Below are 14,910 nucleotides of genomic sequence, written 5' to 3'. Positions count from 1 at the left end.
CCACATGACTCCTCTACTTGCGTAACACCCCTTTTCGCTTACGACACTGTACGGGGGGGTACCCAAAAAAACTTAATTATTTTTTAAAATCTACATCTTTTCAAATTGTTTACACTTATCCCCTTCAAAAAACTCTCCATTGCAACTAATACATTTGTCCCATCACTGCTTACCCTGTTTGAAACATTTTTTTGCAGCTATCTTTAGAAATGGCTGACAGCTCCTCCCTGGTTTTTTCTTGACATCTTGAGTGTTGTCACGTCGGTTTTCTTTCATGTCTATTCTCATGCGTGGAAATAAGAAAACGTCGCCCGGAGCCAGGTCCGGCGACTTAGGAGCGTGGGGCAACGGAACCATGCCATTTTTAGCCAAAAACTGTCCAACAGGGATGGCTGTGTGTGCAGGTGTGTTGTCTTGGTGGAAGAGCCAGTCTCCTTTCTGTCACAAAATAGGCTGAACCGAGCTCCAAGATAACCCAATAATCTCTGACAGCTCATCAGTTATCTGTTGACGGTCTGTGAGCACAAGCTCTCGATTTTTTTTCAATATTTTCGTCGATTCCGGCAGTTGATGGACATCCAGAAAGAGGTTTGTCATCAGACAACATGTCGCCATTTTTAAATCGAGCAGAAAACTCGTACACTTGAGTTTTTTCCATAGCGCCATCATGGTAACCTGTTTTCAACATTAAAACAGTTTCAGCAGCATTTTTACCGAGTAGAAAACCAAATTTCGTTGCTGCACGTTCACTAAAACTTGCCATCATAAAAAACGACACAATAACAAAACAGTGCTACCAAAAACAATCACTGTAGATGGACAGAACAAGCCAGGTCGACAACACAGGCGGCACTGAACTGGCAATGAGTTCCGCTATGCAGAAATGCGTACTACATAACCTCCGGGTTTTTCGAGTCTCCCCCCTCCCCCGTACAAGTTGTGTGACCTGTAATTACACAAAACGTTTGACCTAGATGGCGTTACTACAGGTTAACTTAGAGAATCGGACTCAAACTTAATTTTTCTACCCCAAAACTCACCGTAGTCAGCGTACAAAACAATATTCACTGCAAATCATTTCTGTTGCGACACACAAACCTGTAATTACGTGTTGTACCAAGGTAAATTTATGGTCGACAGACCCGCTCTGACACACTTTTCAATGAGTACAAGTGTTGCAATAACTGAACCAAAAATTTCAATTACCAATAGCATGTCTGCGTTACTTGTTTGACGAGAAAGCTTTTGAAACAAATTTTACGTGCAATATTTATTGTCTACTTTACTCTGAGACACTTATTAATCAGTGAACCACTCCGTGACAGTTATGGTTACGAAAATATTCTGTATGGTTCTGAGCTAAGCAATATTCAAAATAACCAAGGAAATTAATCTGCTGCCCTGTTTTCTTCACACCGATGTTCCACAAACACATGTACACATACATGTGCATACACTAGCGTACTTTTCAAACAATGAAATGAGAAAAGCCGGCCGCTGTGGCCGACCGGTTCTAGGCGCTTCAGTCCGGAAACCTGTAGCTACTACGGTCGCAGGTTCGAATCCTGCCTCGGGCATGGCTGTGTGTGATGTCCATAGGTTAGCTAGGTTTCAGTAGTTCTAATTCTAGCGGACTGATGACCTCATATTTTAAGTCCCATAGTGCTTACAGCTATTTTTCGAAATGAGAAAAAAAAATAATAATTTATTTCGAACGTTTGTTGAATAATTCAACGCGAAGTTACTTTTAAGTCAGTGGTTCACTTCTCATGAAAATTTGATTCTATTACAATATTCTGCAACAGGAAATTTGTGGCCCCATTTAGGTAAACTGAATCGTTCGGTAGTTCCCAATATAAGACAAATTTCTGTTAGTCTTTGTACAGAAAAATAACACAATTTTCCCTTCGTAATTGCGACGCTAAGGTAATTTTTAGGATTTAGGCCACGAACTTATAACAGACAGCATGCCTAGAGTCAATAATAGTGTATACGCACACGGAAATTAAAATACAGGGTAATTATAACGAAAAAAAAGGTTCAAATGGCTCTGAGCACTATGGGACTTAAGTTCTGAGGTCATCAGTCCCCTAGAACTACTTAAACCTAACTAAGGACATCACACACATCCATGCCCGAGGCAGGATTCGAACCTGCGACCGTAGCGGTCGCGCAGTTCCAGAATATAGCGCCTAGAACCGCTCAGCCACTTCGGCCGGCGATTATAACGAAAGTTACAGCTTCAAAGCTTTGTAAAAGAAAAGCACCCCTCCTCAGAACGATGTCAAATTGTATTGCCAAATTATCAAAGAACAGGGAACCGCTACGGAAACAAACAAACAAACGAATATTTTACTACTAGATGGCACTGTGGGTGGCAGAATATAAAAAATAAAAGACGTCGGGTACACGGCTGTTCCTCAGTTTCCGTCTGAGGCGTCCATCTTGACTTTCTCCATGATGGATCGCGCGCTGCTGATAAAGCGCGTTTACAGGAACGGTAACAATGCACCAGTAGGTCTGCAAAAGTTCCGCACACTCAAGGGTATGAAAAAAGGCATTAGTCTGATGTCTGCCAAGGATCTGGAGGAAATGATTACGAAATTCGAAAAGACAGGTAGTTCTGAAGTGCAGAGTGATGGAGGAAAGGGGGGGAGAGGGAGGGAGAGGAAACAAGGAAACAATTAACCCGACAGCTCAATACCAGATGTGGCCACAGAATTGCATGAGGGGTCAAGTGGTGGTGTGCAAACATGCGGTGCACGGAGAATAGCCCCAGCTCAGGACATTCCTATAAGCAAGGCGCATAAAATTTCATTAAATATCCTGCATTGCTACCAATACAAAATTACCCATGTTCAGGAGTTGCTTCATACTGACCTGCTAGTAAAACAAACCTCTGTACTTTCGTCCTGACACGGAAATGGACAATGAATGGCCGTGGAACATTCTGTGAACTTATGAATCACATTCCCATCTTCAAGGACCTGTCAATAGACATAACTTCAGAAAACTGGCAACGGAAAATGCGGTCACACATCAACAAGTACCACTCCAATCTGAAAAGGTAATTCTGTGGTACGGATTGGCGGCATCATTTATTGTAGAGCCATATTTGTCCGAGGAGGCGGGCCCTGTGGGTCCTGGTACCTGTACCATCACTGGTAAACGCTTTGAGAGTCTTTCCCGCGTCAACGTTATTTCCTGGACATGGGTGGCTTAGGATGACTCTTACGCAAGATGGCGTCCTTCCGAACATTGCACGGCCAGTGTTGAAGCTAGTGAAGAGGCACTTTGGATATACTAGAATTGTCAGGCATTATTTCCCTACAGTTTGGCCGTCCACATCACCTGATCTCAATCTGTGTAACTTCTGGCTGTGAGGTTATCTGAAAAATGATGTGTTCGGTGATCCGATTACAAAAGTAGCTGAACTGGAGGGACGCATTGCGCAACGCATTCTGAACGTGACCTCTGAGACACTCACATGTGTTGTGGAAAATACTGTTTCTCGGTTTCAGCTTTTGGTAGAAAACGGTGGACAGTACATTGAACATGTCTTGCGCTAGTCAGACGAAACTTAAAAACTGATCTCATTGTTGCTATTTAAGAGGTTTTGGTTCCAGGAGAATTAAAAACCGAATTCAGTGACGCTTCTTAGGTGGTTTGTGGCCTCAGGACAATTAAAAACCAATGTCAGTATTGATTTTTATGCTGCTTTTGACTTATTACTATTAAAAACCGATATATCCCATTCGAAGTGGTATGATGGCTGTGGCGGATGAGCTTGCCTAATTAACACTGCGGTTATTCACTTTGGACAATATAGTTCGCCTAATGGACAGCTAACACCACAGCCGTCGTATTACGATTAATCTGTCATTTGTAGCCGAATCCGTGTAAGTTATGACTCTTTCAGAGCTATTCAGTGGGAAAATTTTCGTTGAATATAGTTTTGTTTCCCTCTTCTTCCATAATATTCATCTCAAATATCACCTCATTCCGAGTAGTGGCTCTTTTTTTAACAGCATTTTGAAACTGAAAGTTTAGTTACAATCACCCTATATATATTATAAAAGAATTCACACTAAAAATTGGCTCATCTGATGTACAACGCTTTCGGAATACTTCATACTAAACGAGAATGTATTGCGTCATAGGTATTCCACATGCGAAGGACTGTGACGAAACTTGCTGGCAGATTTAAACTGTATGCCGGACCGAGAATCGAGCTCGGGATCTTTGCCTTTCGCGGGCAAGTGCCCTACCATCTGAGCTACCCAACCACGACTCAGGTCCCGTCCTCAGAGCTTCAGTTCTGCCAGTCTCTCGTCTCCTACCTTCCAAACGTCACAGAAGCTCTTCTGCTTGGGTAGCTCAGATGGTAGAGCGCTTTCCCGCGAAAGGCAAAGATCCCGAGTTCGAGTCTCGGTCCGGCACACAGTTATAATCTGCCAGGAAGTTTAATATCAGCGCACACTCCGCTGCAGAGTGAAAATATCGTTCTGGACTGTGATGAAGTTTGCCCGCCATCTACTCCAAAAGATCAGAACCAATATCATGTGGGAGTCTGCAAAGAAGTTAAACAACTGCTTAGAGGTAAGAGAGACTTTTTATCGATGATACTCACTGGTTACAATAATCGTTATTATGGTTATGACCCTGAAACTAATCAGCAGACGTCGCAATGGACGCGTCCTTCTTTGCCATTGGATTGTTCATAAAAAGTTCGCGCCCTCTGACCAGAATTTATTTATTTATTTTACATGAAATTGTTACTATACTCGAGGGCTGGAAAGCCCTACTGTTTTCTCAGGATGAAGGCCGAGGAACCTGTGTGGCGTCGCCAGACACAATAAAACATAATTAAGTACTGCTTTATTTATTTTTCTGTAAACAAATCGTTGCCATTTCTTCGGCGACCACTGGTGGCTTAGCAAGCCAGCAAAGAATCTGCTGAGCCCAGTGGCTGGCTTAGGCTGCCGTGGTTCACTACATCAGCAATGTGCCCAGGCAGGTAGCTTGTGCATCACAATGTCGGATGCCGTGAGATCAAGTTGAATGCTGATCCTTGACCCCAGTTCAGAAGGGCTTCTGCCCAAAGCGACGCTAGAGTTTAGAGCAGATTGTGATCCAGGCTGGCACAGTGTTGGTAGGTCCACAGACCACCCAGCTCTGGTGGGTGGTACTGGAGGCTGGCTTCTGTAATCTCCCGATACAAAACAGTCTTTTATCCCGTAGGGTGGCAGGAGTATGACTGATACTGGAACAATCTCATTCACAAGATGTTGCAATACAAACAACAGAGAATCGAGTATGAATAACACGAATACCATCGATATTATTGATCAATTGACTGTAGCCTAGCGAGATGGGTTCGGGAAGAGGCTCTGCTTTTTGACGTCATACGTCATGACGTAATCGGTTCCATTCTTTACGAGCTGGCAACAGCCTTCTGGTCCGCTGCAGTAGCTTAACCAGTTTGTTTCAGTGTCTTAACAGATCCGCCATGTTTCTGATGTGCATTGTTGCGTTCTCCTCACTGTGTCTTAAGTAATGATAAGAGAGAAATAAAGGTAATTTGGACTACATTTGCTTAACAATTTTCCGCTAAGCCCCATAGCGCCCATACAGAGAAATGTCGACTTTGCACACTTGGTGACCGACTAGTCATGTTTAAATGGTTACATCTAGCGACTGGCTTATGTTGGTACTCTGTGTGCCTGACCAATGACGTTCCGCTCAGGCTTAGAAATGTTCGTCCTATTCCCTTGCTTTCTTTATGCCTAACATTCCCCTCCAAATTTTCCTTTCTTAGCCTAACACTGAACTGTTTTACATATCCGCATTTGTTCTGCACTCTTTTTCCTGTAATCACAAAGAAATTTATCCTCCTTTTAATATTATCTTCTTAGTTTGCTTCTTCATACTTTGTGTTCTCTCAGATCTCTAATTTACTAGTGCGAATCCGCTCCATGGAAATTTCGTAAACTGTTGCTTCCTTTGCGTTAGTGATTTCCCTTCTTAGACGAAAATTAACTATACAAATAAATGCTAGTATTCGATTAACACCAGTGGTTGGTACACTAATCGTAATGATATTCCATCTGTGTTTTCTTGATATTTCCACATATGCTGTAATATTTGATCTACCGAAAATTGTCCTTTCTTTGAAATGATTAATTCATCTGTTGTCTGTAATTGCCTATAAGCTCCAGCTATTATTTGTGCGGTGAATACTTACTCTCTTAATGATGAAGTGCCCCAAAATATGATTCCATACGAATGCAGCGAATGAAAATAGGGTTCAATGTACCGTTCATGAAGTTGTGTATGGGTAACACACTCGAAGGTTTGTCCAGCCACTACAACGTTGTTCGAGTTCCTCTAATTGTCCTCTAATTGTCATCTAATGGGACAAACCACTCCACATTTGCAGAACACCTAAGAGAACGTAACCACAAACCAACCACTGGAGAAGAAGACATGAAAATAATTAGAATCAACAATAAAAAAACACCTCCTAACCCTGCAAGAGAATTACCACACACAGAAAACCAAAGCAGGAAAGAAAACCCTGTTCAATGATCAAGTACACATGCCAGACAATTTATTGTTTATACTAATAGATGAAGTAATGGAATAACGCTCGCAAAGAGAATTAATATAATAATAATACTACCCTACATCTTTTTACTCACATGTCCGAGACCCCTCCACAGAACATTGAAACCAAAAGCCAAATCAGCTGTAACCAAAACTTTCAACCACTTTCTAACGGCTATTGAATATATTCATAACACTACAATTCAAACCATCAACACCCCTCCACACCCCCACTCACACACTCAATAAATAAAAAAAAACACCACAACCCCCACCACACATACAGTACTAAAAATAAAAATAAAGGCCACCTATACACTGTTCAGCTCACTTTCTCTCTCATACACACACACAGATATAAACATCATGAATTGGTTTTGATCACATACTTCGTTAGGTTGGAAACATGTAGGTAAACAAACCGAAGAGAAGGAAACACATAATGAAGTTCCAATATTTACGTTGTTAAAAGCACAGTGTTCGAGCAACTAGCTTATATCTAGTGCAAAAGAATAATAGTACACAACAAAAAGGAGAATTAACATGGTGAACAGTATGAAAAACTTCGGAATACGAAATTGTGCTTACGTTTCGAAAATAAAGTCGTAGTGCGACCTCCAGACCAGATGAGACGAATCGCAAATCACAGCAAACTGTAAGTAATTACTTAATGTCGTAAAAAAACGCGAAGTGAACTCTTCGATAATCTAAAAATTGCAAAATTGTATGCCTTAGAGCAAGGAAAAGTCGAAACGCGTCTCGGAAAAATGAATTAAGTTGCAACAAGAAAAGGCGGTTTTATTTACAAAACAAGTATTTCTGTGCTTGCTGCAGAGGATGTCCACGCATACAAACTTGTTACTAGTTTCTCATCTAATGTCCTCAAATAATTTTGGTTCTTAATACATCCCCTTCAGACATGCGCAAAAACACTATAAAATCATTACACGTTTTGCCACCATCTTTGACACCACCTATGAGAAAAAAATCACTATGAATCCCCTCCCTCTCACTGAAAATTATGCATATTACAGCTAATTAAACAAAATAACATTGTTGTTGTTGTTGTTGTGGTCTTCAGTCCTGAGACTGGTTTGATGCAGCTCTCCATGCTACCCTATCCTGTGCAAGTTTCTTCATCTCCCAGTACCTACTGCAACCTACATCCTTCTGAATCTGCTTAGTGTATTCATCTCTTGATCTCCCTCTACGATTTTTACCCTCCACGCTGCCCTCCAATGCTAAATTTGTGATCCCTTGATGCCTCAGAACATGTCCTACCAACCGATCCCTTCTTCTCGTCAAGTTGTGCCACAAACTCCTCTTCTCCCCGATTCTATTCAATACCTCCTCATTAGTTATGTGATCTACCCATCTAATCTTCAGCATTCTTCTGTAGCACCACATTTCGAAAGCTTCTATTCTCTTCTTGTTCAAACTATTTATCGTCCATGTTTCACTTCCATACATGGCTACACTCCATACAAATACTTTCAGAAATGACTTCCTGACACTTAAATCTATACTCGATGTTAACAAATTTCTCTTCTTCAGAAACGCTTTCCTTGCCATTGCCAGTCTACATTTTATATCCTCTCTACTTCGACCATCATCAGTTATTTTGCTCCCCACATAGCAAAACTCCTTTACTACTTTAAAGTGTCTCATTTCCTAATCGAATTCCCTCAGCATCACACGACTTAATTCGACTACATTCCATGTTCCTCGTTTTGCTTTTGTTGATGTTCATCTTGTATTCTCCTTTCAAGACACTGTCCATTCCGTTCAACTGCTCTTCCAAGTCCTTTGCTGTCTCTGACAGAATTACAATGTCATCGGCGAACCGCAAAGTTTTTATTTCTTCTCCATGGATTTTAATACCTACTCCGAAATTTTCTTTTGTTTCCTTTACTGCTTGCTCAATATACAGATTGAATAACATCGGGGAGAGGCTACAACCCTGTCTCACTCCCTTCCCAACCACTGCTTCCCTTTGATGCCCCTCGACTCTTATAACTGCCATCTGGTTTCTGTACAAATTGTAGCCTTTCGCTCCCTGTATTTTACCCCTGCCACCTTTAGAATTTGGAAGAGAGTATTCCAGTCAACATTGTCAAAAGCTTTCTCTAAGTCTACAAATGCTAGAAACGTAGGTTTGCCTTTCCTTAATCTTTCTTCTAAGATAAGTCTTAAGGTCACTATTGCCTCACGTGTTCCAATATTTCTACGGAATCCAAACTGTTCTTCCCCGAGGTCGGCTTTACCAGTTTTTCCATTCGTCTGTAAAGGATTCGTGTTAGTATTTTGCAGCTGTGACTTATTAAACTGATAGTTCGGTAACATTAACCTAGGTAATTCAATGTAACACTAAACACAATTTGCTTTTCCTCTATCATTTATCCCTAGACCTACGTCCATATGGGATATTCTGTGCTACTTTTGGTCCATATGTTAACTTTTTTGCAATAATTACCATGGTATTTGCAGCATCAACAGTACCCTTAAAAGGTTTTATCTGACTAACATGTATTGGCGATGTTTTCATGGGCAACTGCAGCTTGGCATCGATCAGTGGAGTCGTCTCCACTAACTGATACAGTCGCTGAAACTTCGTCAGTAATTTCTTAGGTTTATTCTTTGGGATATGAGAATTGGCCAATGAGACCCACCATACTATGTACTGAGGTAATGCTCTTGTAGTAGCATATTCCACCTATTGCCATATTTCTTGCAGTGTTTTCGCTTTTTGATTTTTATGTTCACCCTGTGTACCCACCCACCTTTGTCCTGATCACCTCAAACGGTGAAGGCATCTTTCGCCCATACACAACTTTGTGTGACGAAAGATCTGTTCCTGTGTGGATTTTAGAGTTGTATGCACTCACCATATAACTTAAATACGTATCTCGGTCCAAGTTTTGGCTGTTCCTGTGATGACTTAACGTTTTCACTATGTTAAGGTGGACTCACCCTGTATGGCCATTTGCTTGTGGGTGGAATGGACTAGTATGCAACTTCTTCACTTTTAATAAAGTACTTCATCAGATCAGACATCAACTTAGTTTCTTGATCTGTGACTATAGGTTCTGTTACTCTAAATCTAAGTATCCATTTGTTAACCATAGCTTGAGTTCCAGTGCTCACTTTTTGATTTAATATTGCTACGATTACTAGGTATCTCGAAAAATGATCGATAGTAGTTAGTGAATACTTACTCCCTGCAAACTTCTATTAAACGGGCCTAACGCATCAATTCCTACCATCTTAAAAGTTTGGTGACACAAATCTGTTTGTTGAGTACAAGGGATGTTAAGTTCTAACATTTTCCTTCACATTTCTAAATCGTGTTTTTCACCAAAATCTTTCTACAATCCATCTGATCCTGACCACACATGTTGATGTGCTTATCATAACACTTCGGTTTCGAGTGCAGTAGGAGTGATGAAGCGTGATCTTTATTTTCTTGATGTGCACAGAACACCTCTGTTGTTGTTGTTGTTGTGGTCTTCAGTCCTGAGACTGGTTTGATGCAGCTCTCCATGCTACTCTATCCTGTGCAAGCTTCTTCATCTCCCAGTACCTACTGCAACCTACATCCTTCTGAATCTGCTTAGTGTATTCATCTCTTGGTCTCCCTCTACGATTTTTACCCTCCACGCTGCCCTCCAATGCTAAATTTGTGATCCCTTGATGCCTCAAAACATGTCCTACCAACCGATCCCTTCTTCTAGTCAAGTTGTGCCACAAACTTCTCTTCTCCCCAATCCTATTCAATACCTCCTCATTAGTTACGTGATCTACCCACCTTATCTTCAGCATTCTTCTGTAGCACCACATTTCGTAAGCTTCTATTCTCTTCTTGTCCAAACTGGTTATCGTCCATGTTTCACTTCCATACATGGCTACACTCCATATAAATACTTTCAGAAACGACTTCCTGACACTTAAATCTATACTCGATGTTAACAAATTTCTCTTCTTCAGAAACGATTTCCTTGCCATTGCCAGTCTACATTTTATATCCTCTCTACTTCGACCATCATCAGTTATTTTACTCCCCACATAGCAAAACTCCTTTACTACTTTAAGTGTCTCATTTCCTAATCTAATCCCCTCAGCATCACCCGATTTAATTTGACTACATTCCATTACCCTCGTTTTGCTTTTGTTGATGTTCATCTTATATCCTCCTTTCAAAACACTGTCCATTCCGTTCAACTGCTCTTCCAAGTCCTTTGCTGTCTCTGACAGAATGACAATGTCATCGGCGAACCTCAAAGTTTTTACTTCTTCTCCATGAATTTTAATACCTACTCCGAATTTTTCTTTTGTTTCCTTTACTGCTTGCTCAATATACAGATTGAATAACATCGGGGAGAGGCTACAACCCTGTCTCACTCCTTTCCCAACCACTGCTTCCCTTTCATGCCCCTCGACTCTTATAACTGCCATCTGGTTTCTGTACAAATTGTAAATAGCCTTTCGCTCCCTGTATTTTACCCCTGCAACCTTCAGAATTTGAAAGAGAGTATTCCAGTTAACGTTGTCAAAAGCTTTCTCTAAGTCTACAAATGCTAGAAACGTAGGTTTGCCTTTTCTTAATCTTTCTTCTAAGATAAGTCGTAAGGTTAGTATTGCATCACGTGTTCCAACATTTCTACGGAATCCAAACTGATCTTCCCCGAGGTCCGCTTCTACCAGTTTTTCCATTCGTCTGTAAAGAATTCGCGTTAGTATTTTGCAGCTGTGACTTATTAAACTGATAGTTCGGTAATTTTCACATCTGTCAACACCTGCTTTCTTTGGGATTGGAATTATTATATTCTTCTTGAAGTCTGTGGGTATTTCGCCTGTCTCATACATCTTGCTCACCAGATGGTAGAGTTTTGTTATGACTGGCTCTCCCAAGGCCATCAGTAGTTATAATGGAATGTTGTCTACTCCCGGGGCCTTGTTTCGACTCGGGTCTTTCAGTGCTCTGTCAAACTCTTCACGCAGTATCTTATCTCCCATTTCATCTTCATCTACATTCTCTTCCATTTCCATAATATTGTCCTCGAGTACATCGCCCTTGTATAAACCCTCTATATACTCCTTCCACCTTTCTGCCTTCCCTTCTTTGCTTAGAACTGGGTTTCCATCTGAGCTCTTGATGTTCATACAAGTGGTTCTCTTATCTCCAAAGGTCTCTTTAATTTTCCTGTAGGCAGTATCTATCTTACCCCTAGTGAGATCTGTACATCCTTACATTTGTCCTCTAGCCATCCCTGCTTAGCCATTTTGCACTTCCTGTCGATCTCATTTTTGAGACGTTTGTATTCCTTTTTGCCTGCTTCATTTACTGCATTTTTATATTTTCTCCTTTCATCAATTAAATTCAATATTTCTTCTGTTACCCAAGGATTTCTATTAGCCCTCGTCTTTTTACCTACTTTATCGTCTGCTGCCTTCACTACTTCATCCCTCAGAGCTACCCATTCTTCTTCTACTGTATTTCTTTCCCCCATTCCTGTCAATTGTTCCCTTATGCTCTCCCTGAAACTCTCTACAACCTCTGGTTCTTTCAGTTTATCCAGGTCCCACCTTTTTGCAGTTTCTTCAGTTTCAATCTGTAGTTCATAACCAATAGATTGTGGTCAGAATCCACATCTGCCCCTGGAAATGTCTTACAATTTAAAACCTGGTTCCTAAATCTCTGTCTTACCATTATATAATCTATCTGATACCTTTTAGTATCTCCAGGATTCTTCCAGGTATACAACCTTCTTTTATGATTCTTGAACCAAGTGTTAGCTATGATTAAATTATGCTCTGTGCAAAATTCTACAAGGCGGCTTCCTCTTTCATTTCTTCCCCCCCAACCACATTCACCTACTATGTTTCCTACTCTCCCTTTTCCTACTGACGAATTCCAGTCACCCATGACTATTGAATTTTCGTCTCCCTTCACTACCTGAATAATTTCTTTTATCTCATCATACATTTCATCAATTTCTTCATCATCTGCAGACCTAGTTCCTCCTGCCACCGAACTTCACTAATTCCCACTATATCTAACTTTAACCTATCCATTTCCCTTTTTAAATTTTCTAACCTACCTGCCCGATTAAGGGATCTGACATTCCACGCTCCGATCCGTAGAATGCAAGTTTTCTTTCTCCTGATAACGACGTCCTCTTGAGTAGTCCCAGCCCGGAGATCCGAATGGGGGACTATTTTACCTCCGGAATATTTTACCCAAGAGGACGCCATCATCATTTAATCATACAGTAAAGCTGCATGCCCTCGGGAAAAATTACGGCTGTAGTTTCCCCTTGCTTTCAGCCGTTCGCAGTAGCAGCACAGCGAGGCCGTTTTGGTTAATGTTACAAGGCCAGATCAGTCAATCATCCAGACTGTTGCCCCTGCAACTACTGAAAAGGCTGCTGCCCCTCTTCAGGAACCACATGTTTGTCTGGCCTCTCAGCAGATACCGCTCCGTTGTGGTTGCACCTACGGTACGGCCATCTGTATCGTTGAGGCACGCAAGCCTCCCCACCAACGGCAAGGTCCAAGGTTCATGGGGGAAGAGAAAACCTCTGTGCATAAGAAACTGTGGTTTCCTGGTGTATAATTTGTGTTCTTTGTCCATTGTACCTTCTTCCAGTCTGTTAAACTTAATCCAGACACTTGTAACACCACTATTTTCCTCCTAAGTGTGTCTTCATTTGTTTTTTTAGCTCCACACTTGTGAACTACTTCATACTGAAACTCACTTAATTTCAGTGTCCAGTGCTTGTTAGTTGACTTGAATGGTCAGTAATCACTTCAAGGACGTGTGATCTGTAACTGCTTTACGTTTCTGACTATATAACTAAGAACAGAAATACGAAATACCGTGTATTAAAGTTAGCATCTCTTTCTTTATAGTTGAAACGTTGCACTCAGCCTTATTTAGCTGATGTGAGTCATATGCTAGCGGATGTTCCTGACCATTTACATTTCGTCTTTAAATGATAGTATAAATTCTTTGGTAAAATCAGCGAAACCTAATACGGGACCTCAGGCTACTATCTCTTTTAAATTTTGATATGCTGTCTGGCACTCTGATGTCCAATGAAACTTAACTACTTTTTTCAGTAATCTAGTAATTTCTGCAAACGCTTTGACGAATCTTTGGAAATAAATTTTCAAAGTACGGAATGACAGCAACTATTTTACTGCCTGTGGAACTGGAGAATCATGCACAGCTGAAATGATATGAAGATTTGTCCTCACTCCATCTACACTAATATTATGCCCAATATTATTAACTTGTGAACATGCAAAGTGACATTTATCAGTGGTCAGCATGAGGCGAGCTGTTCTTTATCTCTCAAATAATTCTCTTTGAAATTTCGTGTTTTTGTCTAAATCTTAAGCATGAACTATGGTATCGTCTAAATAGACCATGAATTTCTTCGGTTTTAAAACTTGAAGGACTCGATCTACCAAGCGCTGGAATGTTGTAGGCTGATTCTTTAACCCAAAACGCATTCTGCGATATTGATAGTGAGTGGATAGTTCTTTAAATGCTTACTTAGGTCCATCTTCTGGACATATTTCAATTTGGTGATAACCACTCCCTAAATCTATTGTGGAAAAGAATTTACACTGCCTAAGCTTATCCAAAGTTTCAGGAATCGGATACGAGTTGGTTGCTGTATGTTCGTTTAAAAATCTGTAATCACGACAGAAACGCTGTTTCCTAGTTGCATCATTTGCCTTTTTCAGTACAATTACTATACTTGCTGACCAAGAACTGTTACTGTGTCCTATTATGCCTTCCTCAAGCTACTGAACTATGAACTGCTCAGTCAATGGCTGGAGGTGCTTCAGTAACCTGCATTACTTTTGGTATGGTGGTGTATAATTACCTGTTCCAATTTAATGCTGTATAACTGTTGTGACTGGCAATGGATCGTCTGAATAAAATAAACCTTTGTGCTGTACTAATAATTACTCAATGATCGATTGCTCATTACCCTTCATATTACTGACTTTAAAACGCTACACATACGTGCTGACAGACTGCTTGATATTGTTCTCTCACTGACCTAGTAATGTCTTCTTCAACGAGTACATGTAGTGTAGCTATTACCAAGCCCTTCACAAGACCAACTTCATTCATTCTGAAATACTCCAGGCTTATTGGCACCATAACCTTTGCATTTACGTCCCTAGAATGTGCTGTGCTTCTTCATAAAGACAATGCGGTTCATCCAAAATGTCACTACTAGACAATGGCTCCATCAAACAAAGGCCGCTGCGGTGTATCGAGATCTA

Source organism: Schistocerca nitens, chromosome 5 (genome assembly GCF_023898315.1).
Source record: "Schistocerca nitens isolate TAMUIC-IGC-003100 chromosome 5, iqSchNite1.1, whole genome shotgun sequence".
In the NCBI taxonomy this organism is placed as follows: domain Eukaryota; kingdom Metazoa; phylum Arthropoda; class Insecta; order Orthoptera; family Acrididae; genus Schistocerca; species Schistocerca nitens.
This window is presented reverse-complemented; position numbering follows the sequence as displayed.